The sequence below is a fragment of the Phoenix dactylifera genome, unplaced genomic scaffold (assembly GCF_009389715.1).
Source record: "Phoenix dactylifera cultivar Barhee BC4 unplaced genomic scaffold, palm_55x_up_171113_PBpolish2nd_filt_p 000311F, whole genome shotgun sequence".
Classification (NCBI taxonomy): Eukaryota; Viridiplantae; Streptophyta; class Magnoliopsida; order Arecales; family Arecaceae; genus Phoenix; species Phoenix dactylifera.
In genome coordinates, this window is record NW_024067782.1 from 169,706 (window position 1) to 178,701 (window position 8,996).

General features: G+C 40.1%; 1 long non-coding RNA gene across 1 annotated transcript; it reads right to left on the bottom strand.

The window, feature by feature from the left end:
- Positions 1–711: 711 nt before the first annotated feature.
- On the bottom strand, positions 712–8,649 carry LOC120105564. The gene is made up of 2 exons (XR_005507934.1): positions 8,567–8,649; positions 712–888 (listed from the first exon to the last, which is right to left on the bottom strand). It is a non-coding gene; the product is annotated as an uncharacterized LOC120105564 (long non-coding RNA).
- Between the last annotated feature and the right edge of the window lie 347 nt (positions 8,650–8,996).

The following is an 8,996-nucleotide window of genomic DNA, read 5'->3' on the forward strand; positions in this document are numbered from 1 at the left end:
GCAAAGGGAAGATTGGCCTGTTCTGTTTCCGAAACAGGGGAGATTCATTTGGTTGCCGTGAAGCTCGGGATGGTTGTTGTAGAGCTGGGAAGAACGCGTGGACTCATCCGTTGATAGGCTGGGAGATGATCCGAAACGAGAGGATCTGGATTCGGCTGGTGTTTGAATATTTGATTTCCTTTGGCTTGGATGCGGAACAGGGGATTCGGAGGTTGGTTGGTTCTTATCCGAAAGATAAGAGACACGTAGAACTGGGGAGAGGGTGCTGGGAGAAATCCGTGGACGAAGGATTGGTTTTGCTCATTGGATACGGGAGGAAACTTGGTTTGGAAGTGATCCTTTGATGCTCATGGGATGGGGAGGTGAGTTAGGAGTTTAAACTTGGATTGCGGATCAGAGAAGCTGGAACGGATGGATGCTTGGGAATTGTTGTGAAGTGATCCGGAAGCTGTTGGGATTTGAGTTTATCCTACAGGCGAAGAGGAGGGTGATGATGCCGTTGGGATGAAGCTTGGGAACAGTGGATGTGGGATCTAGCGGAAGAATTGGAAGGTGATCGACGTGGATGTGATTCCGAGGGAAGTTGGGCTGGTTCGGAAGAAGAGGGTGGTTGCTGGGACGTTGGGAGATTCGGGAAGATGAAGCTAAGGAGGGATTTGCGGATGGAGTTGGAAGAAATCTGGGAATGATATTGTTTTGCTGGGAAGGATGACGTGGGTGCGAGATAAATGGTTGAAATAACTTGCGGTTGGAGTTGTGGTACATGGAGCATGGGAGAAGAACGTGAACTAGGGATAGCCATGTGTTGAAGAGGAAATTGAGAAGATCTGATTCACGGGGTGCGTGTCATTCGGGTTCAGGGGTCATCCCAGATGAATTTGATTTGACCTGCATACATTAGATGGACCAATATAATCAAGCAAAAATCGAATTATTTTTAATAATGCAATGATGAAGATAATTCAATTTTTAGTTGAATTTACAAAAATATGTGAATTAAAATAATGATAAGTGCTATGAATAAGATATTAATTTATGCATTATTTAGCACTTATCACACCCCCCAACTTACATTTTGCTAGTCCTCAAGCAAAATAGAAAAAACTAACTCACTTTCGCAGGAATCGCGATTGCATTTACCGTATGCAATAAGGCTTTAAACCCCTAGGTGGCCCTAGTGGACGAGTTTTGTCTCGTGAGGATTTCCGGCTCAGATACCCACAAACTGTGTCGAAAAAAAAATTTATTTTATTGTTTTATAAAATCTAATTTCAAATGCATTAATGCCAAGAATTTCAAAAGCACACAAAGTTTTAATTACTAAGTCAGCCCAAATCCTAGGTCAAGATGCAACTTAAGTTGAAGTCATTAAGTTTCCGTTAGAGAATTGTAAGGCTAATTTATACTTGGGTGCTCGGTGATATCTGGACCATACACAAGCTAAGGCTTTAGATTCTCCAAAATACTGCTAAAGCTAGTAGTTTCCAAGAATTGGTCAGATAAGACCTAATCACTGATTCAAAATCATCCTATCTTGCAGGATTTCGAGAGTTGTGGATGTTTACTTTAATACCTCATGGGCTTTATCTGTAATGTTCTAGTTTACTCGAATTTTTACAACGACGGCTTTCACACTATCGTCTTTTTCAAGATCAATATTATAATTTTTTTTTCTTTTTCTTCTCTTTTTTTTTAGATTTATAAATTACGCACTTTTACTCTTGTAATGATTCCTCCGTGTAGCGAGCATTCAGTCGACACTCCCACACCAGATGGCGTAAGGTGTTGGGCATCAAGACTCCCCTACGGACCTATGCTCGGGTTCCTCATTACAAGCCCGCTGACCTTTGACAATAGGTAGCCCTTTTCGATGTACCTGACTAAATTCACTTTTTTTTATAATAAAAGTGAATTAGATAAGTATGATTCATCAGGACTCAAGGTTGCTACCAGACTTAACAACATAATGTTGAACCTAACCCTTAGAAGTGTAGGCCATGTGTGTTGTGAAATTCTAAAGTAAAAATTATCTTACAACTCACTAAAAGAACTTTTAATAAAAAGAACTCAAATTGACTTACGCCTGACTAGTTATTGGGCTTTTTAGATTTTATATACTTTGTGTGTTTATCATTTCAGCACTAAAGCATAGAAATTAGGTTTTTTTTTTTTTTTTTGAGATGAAATAAAATTCACAAAATCAAAAATTTCGAAAAATTTCTTCAAAAATTCGAATCTTATACCCCCAACCTAGATCAGACATTGTCCTCAATGTTTTTTTTTATATATAAATATTTAAGTATTATTATTATTATTATTATTATTATTATTATTTTGTTTTACGAAAATATGATGCATATGGAGGATAGAAGCATTGTACCTTAGTTGCATCAGTAATATGAGGATTCCTGAAAAAATATGACAAGAAAATGTGCAAAAATAATCTATGGAAATTGGGTTGCCTCCCAATCAGCGCTAAGTTTAATGTCTTCAGTCAGACACAGTACATCCTTATTCATCCCGATAAATAGGATCCATTAAATCAAGGGATTCAATCAACTGTCCGTCTGCAACACATTCTATATAAGGTTTCAATCTTTGACCATTGACGTTTAGGATACGACCATCACTGAGGTTTTGAATTTCTACTGCCCCATGAGAAAAAACTTTCTTAACTAAGAAGGGACCATCCCACCTAGAGCGAAGTTTACCAGGAAAGAGACGCAATTTAGAATTGAATAACCAAACCTTTTGATTAGGCTCGAAAGACTTGCGGTTAATGTATTTGTCATGAAAAGCCTTAGTCCTTGCCTTGTATATTTTGGCATTTTCATACGCTTCATTGCGTAACTCTTCAAGCTCATTAAGTTGAAGTTTCCGGTTAGAACCAACTGCAGCCATATCAAAGTTAAACTTTTTAATGGCCCAAAAAGCTCTATGCTCGAGTTCTACGGATAAGTGGCAAGCTTTTCCAAAAATCAGTCGATAAGGAGACATGCCAATAGGAGTCTTATAGGCAGTACGATAAGCCCAGAGAGAATCATTTAATCTTTGAGACCAATCCTTCCTATCAGGGCGTATTGTTTTCTCTAAGATGTGTTTTATCTTCCTATTAGAAACTTCAACTTGTCCGCTTGTTTGGGGATGGTACGGGGTGGCAACTTTGTGGGAGATTGAATATTTGCGAATCAAAGCTTCAAAAGATCGATTGCAGAAATGTGATCCCCCATCACTAATGATAGCTCGGGGTACGCCAAAGCGACTAAATATGTTTGTTTGTAAGAACTTAACCACAACCTTGTGATCGTTACTCCTAGTGGCAACTGCTTTTACCCACTTTGAAACATAGTCAACCCCGACAAGAATGTACTCAAAACCAAAAGAACGCGGAAAAGGGCCCATGAAGTCAATACCCCATACATCAAAAATTTCTATAATTAAAATGGGGTTAAGTGGCATCATATCTCTACGGGTGATTGTACCCATTCGCTGGCATCGCTCACAAGTTTGGCAAAATTTGTGAGCATCCTTAAACAAGGAAGGCCAATAAAATCCACTATGTAAGACTTTAGCTGCAGTTTTCCTACCACCAAAATGTCCTCCGCAGGCTTGGGTATGACAAAAATTAAGAATACTCTGAAATTCAAATTTCGGTACACATCGATGGATTACTTGATCTGGGCAGTACTTAAATAGATCAGGATCATCCCAAAAGTAGAACTTAACTTGCGAAAAGAATCGATCCTTGTCTTGCTTGGACCAGTGATCGGGAATTTGTCCTATGGCAAGATAGTTCACGATGTTAGCGAATCAAGGTGTTTTCATTTGTTGTACCTCAAACAATTGTTCATCGGGAAAGGAGTCATGAAGTGGTGAAATGTTATGAGGAGGTTCGAGAACGATCCTAGACAAATGGTCTGCTACAACGTTTGTGGTGCCTTTCTTATCACGAATTTCTAGATTGAATTCCTGTAACAATAGGATCCATCGAATTAGGCGAGGCTTGGTGTCTTTCTTTGAAAGGAGGTACCGGAGAGCAGAATGATCAGTGAACACAATAACCTTGGACCCTAAGAGATAGGACCGAAACTTATTCAGGGCAAATACTACAGCTAGTAATTCTTTCTCAGTAGTGGTATAATTCAATTGTGCATCTGAGAGTGTTTTACTAGCATAGTAGATGACGTGAGGTAGCTTTTCTACTCGTTGTCCTAAAACTGCCCCAATGGCATAGTCAGAAGCATCACACATAAGTTCGAATGGAAGGGTCCAATTGGGAGGTTGTATGATGGGTGCTGTAGACAACTTAGATCGGAGTTTTTCAAAGGCCTCTTTACATGCTTCATCAAAAACAAAGGGTGTATCCTTGGCAAGGAGATTGCACAAGGGCCTCAAGATTTTGCTAAAGTCTTTAATGAAGCGACGGTAAAATCCAGCATGGCCAAGAAAAGAACGAATTTGTTTCACAGATTTGGGTGGAGGAAGATTAGAAATAAGATCAACTTTAGCTTTATCTACTTCAATCCCTCTTTTGGACACAATGTGTCCCAAAACTATTCCCTCCTGAACCATAAAATGGCTCTTTTCCCAACTTAGCACTAGATTGGTTTCCTTACATCTTTTCAGAACCAGGGCTAAATTACTGAGACAATCATCGAATGAGGGGCCAAAAACTGAAAAATCATCCATGAATACTTCCAGAAATTTTTCTACCATGTCGGAAAAAATTGCCATCATGCATCGTTGAAATGTCGCAGGTGCATTGCATAGTCCAAATGGCATTCTTCTATATGCAAATGTTCCGAATGGACATGTGAAAGTGGTTTTCTCTTTATCATCAGGATACACGGCCACTTGGTTATATCCAGAATAACCATCTAAGAAACAGTAGAAACCATGACCGGCTAATCTTTCCAATATTTGGTCAATAAATGGCAAAGAAAAATGATCCTTCCTAGTCATGGAGTTAAGCTTTCTATAGTCGATGCAAACACGCCAGCTAGTGGTCGTGCGTGTAGGCATTAATTCTCCTTCTGCATTTTCAACCACAGTAATGCCCGACTTCTTTGGTACTACTTGAGTCGGACTCACCCAGTTGCTATCAGAGATAGGATAAATGATTCCAGCATCTAGCAACTTTACTACTTCTTTCTTGACCACCTCTTTCATGTTAGGGTTAAGTCTCCTTTGCATTTCACTGGTAGGTTTTGCATTTTCTTCTAGGTGAATGCGATGCATGCAAATAGATGGGTCAATCCCCTTTAGATCAGTTACAGACCATCCAATTGCATGTTTGTGTTCTTCGAGTACACTCAAAAGTTGACTCTCCTGTTTGTCAGATAGGTCAGCTGCGATGATTACAGGTAGGGTATCTTCGGGTCCTAGAAAAGCATACTTAAGGGTTACCGGAAGTGGCTTTAACTCAAGTTTGGGAGGGGACTCGATGGAGGGGCACTGTAGTGTACTAGAAAGAGTAGGAAGAGGTTCATATCGGACATGCCAAGGATGAGAATTTGTGAGAGACGGATTGTCAAGTAGGACATTGACTTCTTTTATGGCATTGTTTAAATCAAGATTATCAATGTCAAAATGGGCTAGACATGCTTCCAGAGGATCATCTGCCAGAATATAGGGAAGGGCTTCTTCTACAAGATCGTCCATTCTGTCTACTAGAAAACACTCATCTTCCCTTGCAGGTTGATCGGAGGCGTGGAATACATTCAGTTTGACTTTCATGTTCCCAAAGGATATATCCATCACCCCCGTTCTACAGTTAATACATGCATTGGCTGTAGCTAGAAAGGGACGACCAAGAATCATGGGGATCTGTTTCTTGAGATTGGGCACAGGTTCCATATCAAGGACGATGAAATCGACTGGGAAATAAAATTTGTCGACTTTGACTAGGACATCTTCAATTGTTCCTCGTAGTATTTTAACAGATCGATCAGCCAACTGTAGGGACACCGAGGTAGGCTTCAATTCACCTAATCCGAACTTTTCGTAGACTGAATAAGGAAGGAGGTTAACACTCGCCCCTAGATCTAATAATGCTCGATCAATAGGATTGTCCGCCACCACACAAGAGATGGTAGGGGCACCAGGATCTTTGAACTTAGGAGGGGTTTTGTGCTGAAGGATGGAGCTCACTTGTTCAGTCAGGAAGACCTTTTTAGGCACATGTGTCCTAGATTTTCGTTTCTGTGTACAAAAGTCTTTAAGAAATTTGGCATAAGATGGAACTTGTTTTATAGCATCAAGGAGAGGGAGGTTGATTTTGACTTGTTTGAATACCTCCATTATTTCTTCCAACGAAGTTCCTTTCTTGCCAAAGGCAGAAGGTGTATTCAGACACTGGGGGAAAGGAGCCTTCAGTGTAAACGGTGTGGTCGATACTGGACTAGATGACGACACAGACGAGTTCGCGTTCTCTTTAGGCACAGTCATATACTTATCTTCATTTTCTTTATGTTCTTTTTCTCCAACCTTATTATCTACTATGCGTCCGCTTCTTAAGGTGGTCATGGCATTGGCTTGTTCATGATGAACATCATTCGGTTGAGTCTCTTGAGCCATGTATTGCCCTCTCGGGTTACTCACTGGTTGGCTTGGAAGCTTGCCTTCCTCTCTTTTATTTAGTGCACTCGCTAACTGCCCTAGCTGGGTTTCTAATTTAGCAATAGACTGGGTATGGGAGTGCAACAATTGTGAATTGGCTTCGAGTCCTTGAAGAGCAGTTAAAACCTTTTGCTCAAAAGCCATATCTCTTTGGGGTGCTGGAGGAGGGATATGTTGAAATTGTGAATAGTGAGTAGGAGGGCGGTTTGGGTGAACATTCTGGAATGGTTGAAAGTTTTGGGAATAAGGTTGGGAAGTATTGGAAGTCTGCTGCTTCCAAGAGAAGTTTGGATGGTTGCGCCACCCCGGGTTATAAGTATTGGAAAATGGGTCATTACCCGGTCGGGATTGCGTTTGGGCAGCATTTACTTGTTCTTGCACAAATTCAGGGAATTGAGCTACCGAAGGGCATTCATGAATAGGGTGAGTCGGGCTAGAACAAAGAGCACAAACTTGTGCTTGGGGAAAGTTTGGAAATTGTTCTCTAGACATTAGCTGGTCCAACTTGCGGGATAGTGCATCTACTTTGTCAGATAGACCTATGGACTGGCTAACTTCATATATGGTTCCTTTTCTTTGAGAACTCGGGGGTGCTTGACGAGCGGAGGAGGCATGGTGGAGGGAATTTTCATTAAGGTTCTCAAACAATTGCCATGCCTCATGTTCACTTTTAAGCATGAAGGTACCCCCACAAGAAGCATCAACCATCTGACGGTTTCGTTCAGACAACCCGTCATAGAAACATTGCACTAATTGCCATTTGGGTATTTGATGATGCGGGCATTTTCGGAGTAAATCTCTAAATTTTTTCCAAGTTTCATGGAATTCTTCCCCATCAGATTGGGAGAAGCTCGTGATAGCACGCCTAAATTGGTTTGTTCTTCCTATGGAAAAATATTTCTTTAGAAATTCATGTTGCATTTGAGCCCATGAAAGAATGGAATTGGCTTCTAATGAATGGAGCCATTGTTTAGCTCTATCCTTAAGGGAAAAAGGAAATAGCCTAAGTTTCAGAGCATCATCAGTAAAGTTCTGAATTTTGACCGTGGTACAAATCTCAAGAAACTCATCTAAATGTTTGTATGGGTCTTCATTATTGAGTCCATAAAAAGAGGGAAGCATTTGGATGACACTAGACTTAATTTCAAATTGCATAGCAGCAGTGGTATCAGGTAGTCGGATACAAGATGGAGAGGTATAAATGGAAGGAGTGAAGTACTCCTTTAACAGTTTGGGTTGCTCTTCAGCCATCTCGACAAGTGGTGTGGATCCTATGGTTCTATAGGTCCGGATTTCGGCTCGAAGGGTCCTAATAGAACGCTCTATTTCAGGGTCAAAAGGTACTAATTCGGGAGATTTGGAACGACACCCTAGCATACACTAAGACTCCTTTGATTAGTACAGTCAAGCATGCACTAAAAAGAAAAACACAATTCCTTATGTTCACCCTAAAATCACTAGACAGCTCCTAACTGGTTTGAAGAGGGCACCTAAGCCTCCAATCCGGTCTAATGACTGAGCTGACCAGGTAAGCTCCCAGGTAAGTGGGGGGGTCATGATGCGTTGCAAAGGTCCCACTTAAAAACCACTTGCCTCGAACAGATGAACTGTCTCCCTTAAAGGAACAAAGCTTGCCTAGACATCAACTGAGCCACAGAGCGAAATTGGTGCAACTTTTGGTGATCTTCGTCCTATTGAGCTCGAATGTCCCTAGGGGCCAATGTCTAATTGATTTTAATTAATGTGATAGCTATGTGAGAATTGATTCACCTAATTTGGGCAAGAATCTGGTGATGAAATCCAGTTCTTATCTTGTTGGGGTGATTGCCCTTACTATGTGCGGATTAATTGGTGTATGTGTATCAAGCATGCATTCACACTTTTGCTGAATTTAAAATCAAACAATCACCACACAAGAAAATTTAAATAAGGAAGGTTTAGATGTTACCAAAGGAAATTTCCCCATCAAAAAATTTTTACTCTTAAAGCAAACCTCTACAGCATTCTTTTTCCAGTAGTTCCCTTTTGATCGTCCCAAATTTTCTCTTTGATTCCTGATCAAATAAAAATCAAAAATTAGTAAAGGAGAGAAAGGAGATAAGAGAAATAACAAAAAAAATAGAAAATATTTTTATTTAATTTTAAATATATATTTTTTTTGAAAGTTTTTTTTTATGAAAAGAAAAACAACTATGCTAACAATCCCCCGGCAACGGCGCCAAAAATTGATAGTCAACTTTAAAGACCACGCAATAGCACGTATCTAGTAGGATAGTGATTACGGGTATCGATCCACAGGGATTGGGGTATAGTTATTTTTCTTAAAAATAAAAATATTTGAAAGGAAGAGAATTTTTGAAGACTATTAAACTAAGCAA